General features: G+C 36.4%; 1 pseudogene; it reads right to left on the reverse strand.

The window, feature by feature from the left end:
• Positions 1-3754: 3754 nt before the first annotated feature.
• Positions 3755-14618, reverse strand: part of LOC109437906 (large ribosomal subunit protein eL15) — a 32434-nt pseudogene continuing 21570 nt past the window's right edge.

The raw sequence follows: 14618 nt of genomic DNA on the forward strand, positions 1-14618 counted from the left end.
ACTACAAGTTTACAGTAATCAAAACAGCATGGTACTGGCATAAAAACACACATAGATCAATGGAACAGAACAGAGAGCCCAGAAATAAATCCATGCCTATATGGTCATTTAGTCTACGACAAAGGAAGCAAGAATTTACGGTGGGGTAAAGACAGTCTATTCAATAAATGGTGCTGGGAAACTTGGACAGACACATGCAAAAAAATGAAGCTGGACCACCTCCTTACACCATATACAAAAATAAATTAAAAATGGATTAAAGACTTAAATGTAAGATCTTAAATCATAAAATTCCTAGAAAAAAAATATAGAAAGAAGCTTTACAGACATTACCCGGGTTCCTATGGTGGCAGCTGTTCCACCCCCACATGGGAATAATGAAACTAACAACACAGTCATGAACCTCTGCTTGAAGGGGAAACTGAAACTGCTGATGCAGGAATGGCTTCCCCTTCTCATATTCAAAGGCGTACACAATTTGGCAAGGGGTCTGCTCCAGTCCAAGCAGGATAATACCCATTAAGACAGATGCCAATCGGAGGACTGGATACAAATTGCCAGCTGGCAGGAATGGTATTAGTGTATGCTCTCTTTTCCACCTCAGAACTCCTTAACTAGAGAAGGACTACGCCAGCATATAGAGATGACCTTTCCAGGGTGGAAAGTCTCTTTGTCTCAATTTTCACCTCTCATAATCCAGCTTGGATAGACATACAACAAATGCTAAATACCCTCCTCACTACTGAGGAACAGCAAACTGTCTTAGAGAAAGCTAGGGAGGTAGCTAACTGCCTTCACAATGAGAACCCTCAGAATCTGATCAAAGCTGAGGCATTTCTGGCCATCCCCACAATTAACCCATGATGGAATGTTAATGATGGGATTTACCAAGGCTTGAACATAATAGGGAATGTATCCTTGCTGGGTTAATAACGGAGTGCCTAAACAAAGAAATTCCAATAAATTTCAATTGTTCAAACAGCAAGTGGAGGAAAAGCCATGTGAATTTTTAGAATGGATCTGCAAGGCCTTCTTAACTATCAAAGAAAAGCTAAACCATTTGAACTCAGAGTGCTTCAGATACTCAGAAGAAACTCCAAAAGGTTGAGGGGGCCTATGGGATGCCAACATCACAGTTAATAGAAATGACTTTCAAGGTTTTAATAATCAAGACCAGGTTTCCAAAAAGGAGAAGAAACAAGAAATAAAACAACATGCCTAAATGCTGGCCACTGCTTTGAAACCAGGAGGACTGAGGAAGATGACAAAGAAGTTCAGAGGGATACAACAGAAATTTCACACCTCCTGGAAACCCCAATCTCCCAGAAAAAAATGGAGGAAAAAAATGAACCATGTTTTAAAGAAAACAATTGCCAAGATCTGCCAAGAGACTAACTTAAAATGGGATAAGATATTACCTATTTCCCTCCTTAGGATCAGAATAGCCCCTAGAAGCAGGACCCAATTGAGTCCTTATAAACTGTTATACAGAAAGCCCTTATTATGTCTTAAAGAAAATCTTAAAGGTGCTCATGATTTATAGATTAAAGAATTAGACACTACCGTGTTTCCCCGAAAATAAGACCTAGACAGACAATCAGCTCTAATGTGTCTTTTGGAGCAAAAATTAATATAAGACCTGGTCTTATTTCTTATTTTACTATAATATAAGACCCAGTCTTTAATATAATATAATATAATATAATATAATATAATATAATATAATATAATATAATTTTATAATATAATATAATGTAATGTAATACCAGATCTTATATTAATTTTTGCTTCAAAAGACACATTAGAGCTGATTGTCTGGCTAGGTCTTATTTTCGGGGAAACACAGTATAAGGTATGTACAGTCTTTGGGTTTGACCTTAACTGCTATTCATAAGTTTGCCTCCAACAGGATAAAATAAATACCCTATGGATGTTCCGTTACACCATTTTAATCCTGGAGATTGGGTGTCCTTAAAATTTTGGAAAAATAAACATCCTGACGATCAACTTGAACCTAGTTGGGGAGGGCCTTATCAGATTTTACTAACCACTCATTCTTCTGTCAAATTAGAAGGAGTTAAGCTGTGGATTCATCATTCTCAAATCAAGCCTGTTGTGGACTTTCCTGCTACAACATGATTAAGAACTACTTCCTAACCATCAGTGTAACTCCTGGAAGCCCATCTCAGATTGCAGGGTACTCTTCAGAAGACAAGAGCCAACCAAGCTTCTTCATCAAGATAAAGGGCCCACTTAACTAGGATTCATAATGAGTACTCACCCTCTAATTTTTAACTGTCTCTTCTTCCAAACCTTGTTTGTTGCAGGCAATACCTTCTTATCCTGGGCTGCCACCTATGCTGATGTACACAACCAATCAGGCTACTGGCTCTGCAGGCTGCTCCCTCTGTCCAGCGCAGAGAAAATGCCATCAATTATTCATTCCTTCAACTTTTCAGATTGGGAACGTTGGCTCAACAAGTCACCACAGTAAGTTGGGACCTCTTTCCCCATCCTCCCATCCTGAGGAATACACATTTGACTACTGTAAAACAAAGAAACATATTTTTGACCTAATTCAGAAATGAACTAATGCCTCTTTATTTCCTTTAGTTTTCATATCTGGGATGGATTTGGATGGCTCTGTGAAGAACATGGGCTTTTAAGTATCATGCCTCCTTTTTACATAGAATGGACCAATCAATCTGGCCTTGGTTTTCCATGAGTCGGATGGGTCTCCCCAAACATTTGTCATTACATACATAAGAACATGGACACTGGTTAGACTGGAAGAGAGAACACATCTCTCTTCCACAGCATACTTGGTACCAAAAGAGATCATATGGGTTTGTGGGTCCAACCTATGGCCTTATCTCCCTTATAGATGAATAGGTCATTATATATTAGGATTTCCATCCTTCCTAGAAGAATCTATAAAACCCTCCCTGAAAGACCCCATAACTTTCTGGCTTTCAAATCTCGATGGTCAAGAAGCATGGCATGGTGGGAATGGCCAGTCTCCATTCTGTCTCCCCAATACACTGGGATCCTGTAAAGCTAGAAATCCAGGCACTGGCTAAAGTTACTGCAACTGCACTCAATGACTCAAGGCAAAGCATATTTCTCTTAAATCAGGATATGGCACAAATGCAGAAATTAGTTCTCCAAAATCATACGGCCCTTGACATCTTAACATCCATGCAAGAGGGAATATGTGCACTAATAAGACAGGAATGCTGTACCTATATCCCAAAGATGCTAATATCTCAGATTTGTTAGATAATATGAACACTGCCATAAACAAGGTAAACGACATTTCTTACATGGATACTTTTACCCAATGGCTGTCTCCGTTTCCTGGTCACCGGGAAACAACTATAATACTTTTTATCTTAGGTGCGGTAGCAACTCTGGTCAGAGGTTGTTGTATCTTTAATTGCTGCTTCAGGGCAGCTAAGAATAGCAACCGGATGTTTATAGACACCAAGAATCTAAAACCAGGGATCCAAGAACATTTCCAACTTCATATCAAAATGTTTTCTTCTCAACCCAGACATCACCCATTTCCAGTAGGAAGCATCCAGAGGAGTCATCGCACCTGTTCCCCCAAAATTGAGGAATTATCCAAAAAAATAAAAAATAAAGGGGGTGGGGGAGGAATGGTAACCACACATGAACTTCATTTCCTTTTCTTTTTTTTTTCTGTCTGTCCTAAATTGTTTATTAGGTAAGGATTTTACAAACACTACTCATATTAGTGGTTTAACGGTGGAGCAGGAGAGTACTGCACCTTCTCAGCTGCATGGCGAGAACCACCAATAGTATGGTGGAATTTGTGGCCCTTTCCAAGGCCATGGATCTTGCAGCCTGTAGATGTCATCTCTGACATCTCCCTGTGCTTGTGGACTGGTTGGGTGATCGACTGGGTGTTAGGATTCCGTTTGATAGCTTTATGAAATGGATCAATGAGGATAACCTCAAAGAATTTGTACGCGGAATCTTCACCAACCCAGTAAGAATTCAAGACTCTCAGACCCCCACATTGGTGTCCAGCTCACTCCTCGGCAACAGACTGAAGGCTTCAAGCAAACTTTAGCTGGTTAACACTATGATGGACAGGCTTGCCATAGGTTGCACCCTTAGGAACTGGGTGTTTGTGGCCACCACAGCGTACATGAATCCGAGGTATAATACAACCTTGTTTGGCCTGTATCCCAGCCTGCACACTTTATCGGGCTGGGTGGGGTGGGGGGCCCTGTTGAGCACAGAGAGTTAGCAGTACTGCCAGCAGTGCACCCTGAGAATAAGCCTCATTACATTGGACTGCTTCTACCTCCATAGCTCCCAGATGTACTTGTAAGTGCCTGTCTTTGCTTACCTGATAGCTGTAGCCAAATGGAAAGGCTGAACTTCATTTATTTAGCATTTATTCTGCTTTAATCCAAGTCAGCTTTGTTTAGCCTGATAGAACTATGACTTACCTGCATTCTTTCCCCTAGATCTTTGTACCTGTACATATACTGTATGTCTGCTCCTTTTAGTCATTTAACCCTTAGGACATTAGGTTCTGGTCAGTGTCAAACTCACTTAAGAATAAAGCTTCAGGTCTATCAACCATGACGAAGATACAATAACCAAACCTCAAACTAGAATAAAGTTTTAGTCAAAGATAACACCTATGTTTCGGCTCTGGACTCAAGAAAGCAGAACAGCCCCATGGACCGGACCACATCCCCTAGAAACCAGACTGTACAATGAATGCCATGACTGACATCAGGACCTGAAGCCATGATCAACTGCTCCCTGCCTTAGCCCTGACCAATCAGTAGAGCATATGACCCCAACTTCCATAGTAACCACGATTAATGATTTTTCCTTTATATAACCCGGCTACTAGAGGCCATCGGGGAGCCAGCGTTTCGGGAGCACCAGCTCACCTGTGTCTCTGGACTAGGTGCCAATGCCTTAAACAAAACTTTACCTCCTTTGTTGCAAACTCCTGGTCGTGCCTTTTGTGGCTTGGACGTGCACAGGCAAGTGGACCCTTCGAGTCTAGCATACCCTGCTTTTTCTCTTGTCCTTCTATGATCCATTCAGCACATGATTCCCCTAAGAGACATTTTATAAATGCAAATCAGATATAACTTCTTTGCTTAAAACACTCCAATAGTTTCCTATTGAACTAGGAATAAAATTGAGCCTCCCATTCCTCACCCCCAACTGTACACTTTTGAATGTAGCTTTTCTATTACAGTATCAACTTAGATAGTGTTTTGATCTGCAGTTGTGACAACTGCTTAACATTGAGACTGATGCTTTTTAGAATCCTCCAGACTGGCTCACATTTTCATCTATGATTTCTATAGTATTAGTGACTCCTAAATTTATATGTATAGCCCCAGGCCCTCTTCTGGTTTCCAGCCTCATATATTTGTGGATGGAAAAGAGGTTCTATGGAAAATAACCTCAAGGGGTGATCTGATCATAAATTCCTAACTGGGCAGATCATGGTGGGTAGTAAAAACCGCAAGCATATTAACTTCTTTAGTAAAAGGTTTATCTTTGCCTTAAGTAAACTCTGTCCATTGTTTCTGTGCATCTAGGTTAACACCTTTGAAATAAACTGTAACCACCTTAAAGAGAGCACATAATCTTGTTAACTATCCTGTAATCTAATCCCTGCCTTTTTTTCTCCACCTCCATGTAATTTTTCTTATGTTCTCTCATTAATTTCAAACACATAAAAGAAGCTGCAAAACTGTTATTCTCTGGAGCATTTGAGATCTTGCTTCCCAGCATGTTTTCAGTTTGGCTCAGATAAACTCTTATAAAAATTCTCTACAGGTTTGGATGTTTCTTACATCAACATATTCAACTGCCAGTTTGGCATGTCTACTTGATGTCTAATAAGCATCTCAAATTAAAACATTTAAAATAGAACTCTTTCTAGTCTCCCACCTCCCTCAATAAAAGAATTTATGCTTCCCATCTCTGTAAATTCTTCTATCTTCAATAAAATTGCTCAGGGTACAAACTTCAGTCATTTTTGGTTCCTCTTTTGTTCACAGTCCACATACAATCCATCATTAAGTCTTGTCAGTAATATCTGTGAAATATATTTTGAAAGTATCCACTTTCCTTTATCTCCATTTCCTACCCTGGCCTAAGTCACCATCTTCTCTAGATTAGTGCGCTATTCCTTTAACTGGTTTCCCAGCTTCCACTCTTGCCCCTTAAAAGCCACTCTTTTCAGCTCAGCTCAAGGTGTCGTGTTCAATTTTAGTTGCAGGGGGCGCTGCCCACCATCCCTTGAGGGAATCGAGGAATTGAACCAGCAGCCTTGTGGTTGAGAGCCCACTGGCCCATGTGGGAATCGAACTGGCAGCCTTCGGAGTTAGAAACATGGAGCTCTAACCACCTGAGCCACCGGGCCGGCCCTTAAAACCCACTGTTGACACAATAGCCAAATCCTAACTGTTTTAAAAATGTAAATTAGATTATTCCCTAGTCACTGTAAATTATCCAATGGCTTGTCATTGTACTGATAATAAAATGCAAATTACTTACTATGGCTCCCAAAAGCATAAGTGGTATATCTCCCTCGCTGCTTCTCTAATGCTGTAGCCACATTTACCAAACTTGTTCTCATCTTAGTTTTTGTTTGTTTGTTTGCATTTGCAGTGTATTCAGCCTAGATCTTTTCATGCCTGCCTCCCGTCTCATTATTCAGGTCTCAGCTCAAATGTCCCCTTGATCCTCATATGTAAAATAGTCTCCCTAACCCTACCCCCATTCTCATCCTTAGTCATTCTCTATCACGTTACTCTGTTTCGTTTCTTTGATTTACTTGAAACTACCTGAAATGATCTTATTTACTGTTTAGTGTCTTTCATCTTTAGCTAAAGTTACAAATTGCACAAGAAGAATTTTGGCTATTTGGTTCACTGCAGTATCACCAAGAACTGGAATAGTGCATGACACAGAGTAGTCACTCAACAAATACTTATTGACTGAACAAATAAATGAATGATGATCTAGATTGAAATGCTCTCCGTCGCATTCCTGGAACTTGGTGATCTGGTCTGTGTTCTTTCCCAAAGGCTGCGAGTCATTTTGCCCTGGTTCTTCCCTAGTCTCCACCTTGGACCAGTCTCAGCTCCCATCAGTCTTAACACATTCCCTCCTCACTACTGAGAACTACTGACAGGCTTAATGATCAAGGCTGAGAATTTTAATAGTCTTTTTATGGGTTTTGGTAAATGGCTTCAATTAACTCAAACAAATGATGCAATTATGATCAGAACTATACATAACACAAGTCTGGTGGAAGTCCCTGTCCTCAAACATAAGATCCAATGAAAGAAGTGTTTTATTGTGGAGATATATATATATATATATATATATATATATATATATATAGTTTTTCAGCAAAAATGGTTTCTACTTTTAATAAAGGATTGACACTCAAGAAAACTAGGGATGTTATTGAAGAATGATAGACGGTAAGATTGCTGTGTTACTAGAACCAAAGGTTTCTAGTTACTAGAAGCTATTGCAGACACAACTGTCTCAGGAGAATCACTAGCAACCATTTTGTTTGCCATCCTTGTGCTCTCAGAAAGAGACCAAAACAGAAAAGCTCTGTGTTTGGTTAAAGGTCATAAACACTTCCAATTAAGAGAGACATATATGGGGCTCCCACCTACCCACAAGCATAGTTTCCATTCAACTATCTCCACTTTAACAACTACCCATCTTAATGGCTTTGAAAGCACTAAAATCTAGGCAGCAATCTTAATCATGTGCTGAAATAAAAACTTCTCTTTTATAGAGGTGACACAGTCAATTGATTACTTAATGAAAACATACTAAATAGTGTCATACTGAAATATTGAGGCTATTTCTCACCTAAAGATTGAACAGAATCTAATATTATTAGCAGGGAAGAATAATTAGGAAATTCATGACATCCGTTGTAATTTGTAAAAAAAAAAAAAAAAAAGAAATGTTAGCTTAAAACTGTCCAGGATTGGAAATGCTCTTTAGCCTATTCAGGGCCACTAACAGAGAAATAAATACCAACAGTATTAACTATATGTTTATTTTTAACATCATGTAGTAAAATTGACTTTTTTCATTTGGTGTACAGTCTATGAATTTAACACATGTATATATTTGTGCAACCACCACAACAATCAGTTGCAAAACTGTTCCACCACTCCCCAAAACTCCATTGTGTTAACTTTTTATAGTCACACCCTCCCCCTACTCCCAACCTCTGGCAACCATTAATCTGTTTTCTGTTCCTATAGTTTTATCTTTTCAACAATGTCATGTATCTAGAATCATACAGCATGTAAACTTTGGAGACTGGATTCTTACATTCAACATATCCTCCATATTTATCTCAGTCATTCTTTCCTTTTTATTGTTGAGGAGTATTTCATTGTATTAATGGAAAACAGTTTGTATATCTATTTATCCATTGCAGTATATCATGATTCTTTCCGGTTTGGGGCAATTATAAATATAACTTCTATAAACATTCTTGTATAGTTATTTGTGCAAACATAGATTTCATCTCTCTAGAGCAAATACCCAGGAGTTTTTGGATTTAGGTCCGCCATTTTATTATTTACTTTCTGTTTGTGCCATCCATCTTTCTTTCCTCTGTTTCACCTCTTCTGCCTGCTTTTAGATTATTTTAATATTGTTTAGTTTTCCATTTTATTTTATGTATCATGATTTTGACTATATATATTTTTATATAACTTTTTTAGTAGCTGCTTCAGGGATTACAAAATACATATGCATCTATTTCACATTATTTCTAGAATCAATATTTTACTACTTAATGTGGAATATAGAAACCTTACCATCATACAGGTCTATGATAATTTCCACTTCATGTTGTAGTTCATATATATATATATTACATCCGCATATATTAACAACCCCATCAGATAATACTATACTTCTTGCTTTCAACAATCAAATACATTTTTAAAAACTCAAGAGAAGAATTGTCTATTACATTTACCTATAGTTTTACTCTTTCCATTTTTCTTTCTTTCTTCCTGATGTTTGAAGTTTCCTTGTATTATTTCCTTTCTGTTTCAAGAACTTCCTTTAGCCATTCTTTTAGAAAATTTCTGCTGGCTATGAATTCCTTTAGTGTTCCTTCATTTGAGAATGTCTTTATTTCACCTTCATTTCTGAATGATATTTAAGTTGGATGTAGAATACTGGGTTGGCAATTCTTTCCTTTTAGCACTTGAAAAGATTTCTACCACTTCTTTCTGACCTATATAGTTTCTAATGAAAAATCCGTAGTCATTTGAATTATTTCTCCCCTGTAATGTGTCATTTCTGGCTGCTTTCTAATTCTCAACAGTTTGATTATGATGTGCCTGGACATAGATTTCTTTGGTTTTTATCTTGTTTGGCATTTGTTCAGTTTCTTGAATCTGTGGGTTAATGTCTTTCATCAAACTTGGTAAGTTGTCAGCCATTATTTTTTCAACTATTTTTCAGCATCACATTCTTTCTCTTCTATTTCTGGACTCCAATCACATGAACATTAGCTCCTCTTTTGTTACACAGGTCCGTGAGGCTTGGCTAAATTTTTTTCCTCTTTTTTTTCCTTCTGTTGCTCATATTGGATAACTTCATTTGATCTATCTTTAAAATCACTAACTCTTTGTTATCTCCATTCTGCTATTGAGTCCATCCAGTGAGATATTCTTTGTTTGTTTGTTTGTTTTGGTTATAGCATTTTTTGTTATGAAGTTTCCCTTTGGTTTTTCTTTATGCTTTATATTATTTTGCTGATTCTTTCTGTTTTATATTGGTTCAAACATATTTATGATTTCATGTTTGAGTATTATAATAATAGCTGTTTTGAATACATTGTCAGAGAATTCTAAAATCTGTGTTTCCTTGTCATTGGCATCTGTTAATTGTTTTTCCACATGTGAGTTGAAATTTTTGTGGTTATTCATATGTTGAGCAATTTTGGTTTATATTTTTGGCATCTTAAATAACATGAGACTTTGACTTTTTTTAATATCCTATTGAATATATTCATAATTTTGCTTTAGCAGCACTTGACCAGATTAAGTCAAATGAATGGAGAAAAAGGAGAGAAAAACCCCCGAAGGATTTTTCCCACTTCCTCTGAACTTTAGGAGTTCCCTCTTCTTCTTGAGTCAGAACTAGTGGGTTTATCCTGGATATCTCTCTCTCTCTCTCTCTCTCTCTCTCTCTCTCTCTCTCTCTCTCTCTCTCTCTCTCTCTTTCTTCTCTCTCTCAATGCTCACTGCCATTTTGGGCAGCACTGAATTCAGGCTATGAAGTACTGGAGGAAAACAATGGTAAACTCATTATTGGTTCAGTTATACTTCAAATTCAGGTGTTCTTTCCTGATAAGCCTGCTGATATTTACTGTTCAGAGACCTCAAATAGCTACACCATGCATTATGTGCAGATTTTATTGTTGCATCTATAGGAGAAAATGGTTCCTGTGTGTTTACTTCATCTTACATAGAATTTGATTCCTAACTATTTTTTTTAAGAGACAAATGTGAATCATTGTGGTGTAATGACAATATACAGGGATTTAGATTCAGAATATCTGGGCTTTGTCTTATGATTTGGGTGATCTTGGTAAAATAGCAACCACCATATGTCTTGTGTTTTCAGATGCAAATGGACATAATAAAAGTATTTACCTCAGAGTATTGTTGAGAAATTAAAGGAGATAAATGATAGAAGTAGAGGCTACATTAAGGGCCATAAGGTTGACAGATTAAGAGACAGAAAAAAATGAAAGAGAAATAATTGTAAGAAACAATGGGGAGGTAAAAGCTACAATTACAAAACATTTCCTTTACATCTTCTGCCAAACACACACACACACACCCACACACACACACTCACAAACACACATAGTGCAATACAGTACATGTATAGACACAAAGAGAATAAAAGAGTGATATGGAATAAAAACTGAATATTTCTGTCTTGCACTCTTGAAATATAACAGCCAAGATATCTTACTGAATTACTTTGTAACATAGGCATTTAAAAGGCTACTGTCTTTGGGTTAAGTAAATGTTTCTCATCCTCACTCCATTTCTGAATGTAGTTGAAATCTCATGAACCTTCCATGCTAGAACGTAAACTCGAAGAAGACATAAAGTTTTGTTTGCTTTGTTCACTGATTTATCCCAAGTACCTGGGATATTGCCTGACACTTGTTTGGTTCTCTGTAAAATATTTCTTGAATGCATAAATAATTCAGGTTCTCTTAATTTAGATATTTTTACAATTGGGAAATAACCTTCAATTAAGTTTAGTTTCTTGATGTTTATGGAGGAAATCTTTTGCTATGCAAATTAATAATGTGAATAAATTTTTGAAAATGTTTAAGCTAACCTCAGAGAACAAAGTGATATTTAAAAGCTCAAACTACATTTCAAACATTTACTATGATAACTTAAAACTCCCTTTTAAAAATCTATGCACTAAATCAAATCCTATATGAAGTGCTTTATAATTTGTATCTTTATTTAATGGCTATAAAATTGCAAGTCATAAAACTGCATTTCTTTTAAAATGATTTACAATCTTTTTACATCTTCAGATTCATATGTCCAACTAGTCCAGAGAAGAGCCTATTTTTAACAAAATTTTAGTTACAGTTGACATTCAATATTATTTTATATTAGTTTCGGGTGTATAGCATAGTGGTTAGACATCTATATAATTTATGAAGTTATCCCTCTGATTGGTCTAGAACTCACCTGGCACTCTACACAGTTATAGTATTATTGACTATATTCCCTATGTTAATAAACAAAAGATTGTTTATTATCTTTTGAAAGAATAACATTGTCTGAGCTTCAGTGATAGTGGCAAAATATGGCATAGTCTAATGTTTCTGTGAATATGCAAATATATAATTTATTGATAATATGAATAATTTAATATTCTATGTACTCAAAAACTACTGAAAGCACTTAATAATACTTAGAACATTTACCTTGTGAAATTTACAATAGTCTTCCCTTATCCATGGTTTTGCTTTCCGTGGTTCAGTTACTCATGAACAACTGCAGTCCAAAAATATTAAATGGAAAATTCCATAAATAAGCAACTCATAAGTTTTTAATTGCTTGCTATTCTGAGTAATGTGATGAAATCCCATGCTGTCCTGCTCCATCCCTCCTGAGATGTGAATAATCCCTTTATTCAGTGTATCTAATCTATATGCTACCCACCTGTCACTCACTTAGTAGCCATTTCAGTTATCAGATCTACTATCATGGTATTGCAGTGCTTGTGTTCAAGTAATTCTTATTTTGCTTAATAATGGCCCCAAAGCGCAAGACTAGTGGTGCTGGCAACTCAGATATGCCAAAGGGAACAATAAAGTGCTTCCTTTAAGTGAAAATATGAGTACAGTACAATAAGATATTTTGAGAGAGAGAGAGAGAGAGAGAGAGAGAGAGAGAGAGAGAGAGAGAGAGAGAGAACCACATTTAAGTAACTTTTATTACAGAGTATTGTTATAATTATTCTATTTTATCATTATTGTTGTTAATCTCTTACTGTACCTAATTTATAAGTTAAACTTTATCATAGATATGTATATATAGGAAAAAACATAATATATGTAGGGTTTGGTACTATCCACAACTTCAGGCATCCACTGGCGATCTTGGAACACATTCCCCATGAATAAGGGATGACTACCATAATTTTATGCTGCTTTGTATAGTTGTTAATAAGTTATTTTAAAATGTGTCAATCTTTTCTGTCTAAGCAAATTGTTAAATTTCTTTACAAAATGTATCCAGTCATTGTTACCTCTTGAATCTTCCACAAGACCTCTTCCAATGCTTGGCTCAAAGTAGGCTTCCAATTAAATATATATTCACTGATTGAACCAATCAACAGATATTTATTGAGGGTCTTCAACTTTATGCCAGGAATATTTCTAGGTATTGGATTAAAATTAGAGATTAGAGCCCTGCAAAAATGTGAATAGTGCACTAATGGACATTTACACAAAACACAGACTTACACTGTATTAGTAAAATGAAAGTAAATTCTAATTCCACCTAGACCAAAAGAAAATAGAAGATTCTAGTTTCTCACTACTCTAATAAGGGTAGAACATATTCAGAAAGCAAGAAGGGAAGGTGGACATCATTATAGGAATTTTCAGTTTGGCATGGAATTGGGCCTGCCTTGTCAAATTGGTCCAGTCAAGAGAAAAACAGCAATCCTTCTGGTAGATCCCAGTAAGTATGAGGTGTGATTAAAAATATATATATACAGCAAATGTTTAAATACAAAAAAATAATAACCGTAAAAGACACATTGCCATTAATCCCCTTCAAAATACTCTCTGTCTCTTCAAACATGCTTATCCCACCGTTCTTGCCACTTTCTGAAGCAGTTCTGGAAGTCCTCTTTTGTGAATGTCTTTAGTTGCACTGTTATGGTTGCCTCAATGTCCTGAATCAATTCAAAACGTTTCCTTTCATGATCATTTTGACTTGGAGGAAGAGCCAGAAGTCATATGGTGCCAGATCTAGTAAATAAGGTGGATGAGGACACACCATAATGTTTTTATTTTACAGAAATTGCTGTATCAGGAGCGATGTGTGATACAGAGCATTGTCATGATGGTGGATGAAATAGAGACACTCACAAAAGAGGAGTTCTGGAACTGTTTCTGAAAGTGGCAAGAATAATGGGAAGAGTATGTTTCACGTGAGGGGAAGTATTTTGAGGGGGAGTAATGGCAATGTGTTTTTGCTGTAATAATTTTTCTTTTAATTTAAACATTCACCATATCTTTTTATCACATTTCATATATCCACAAAAACATAGACACAGGCATCCAGAGAGAAAGTGAGGCACAGTGTCTTTTTTCTCTCAGGCTGAGTATAGTCATAAATTTCATATAGACAGGGTATGCAAAATTGTTTTAACAGTCCTTTTATATTTTGTTGCTAAGAGTAAATCATACTCCTACATTTCAGAAACAGCATTTGCACTTAAGTTTAGATCACTGTCTCCTAATAAAGTAGATTCGACCAGATTTTAAGACCCATGGTGTTAAACTAATTTAGGTGACAATATAATAACCAAAAGGAAAAAGGCTTAATAAAAGAGTAATAAAGGAAAGATGTGGCCAGGTCCTACAGGGGATTATTCCATGGACCAGTAACATATTTGAATGAATTTATTATTGATCTTTCCTGCTAACAGCATTGATGACTATTCCTTCCTTAGCCATATTTTACAGGATATAAAGTATTATCAAGCTTCTCAGTGATAGTATTCAAAGTATTCATTCAACTAAGAGCTAACATAGAGATTCTTTTCTAGTAACTTAACTCTACATCTTAATTATTTTCAGTCTGTTTAGTTTGATATATTTGGAGCCACAGGAATTACCCAAATTATTCAAAAATAACTTTTAACCCACTAATAAATTAATAATTTAGCAGATCAATCAACCTTCAATTTGAAATGTGATCACATATTAAGTGGGTACTTTGGTGTCCGTTAGTTATTCATACTTTAGCTGCCTTTCCACTGTG

This window comes from Rhinolophus sinicus, chromosome X (assembly GCF_036562045.2).
Source record: "Rhinolophus sinicus isolate RSC01 chromosome X, ASM3656204v1, whole genome shotgun sequence".
Lineage (NCBI taxonomy): Eukaryota > Metazoa > Chordata > Mammalia > Chiroptera > Rhinolophidae > Rhinolophus > Rhinolophus sinicus.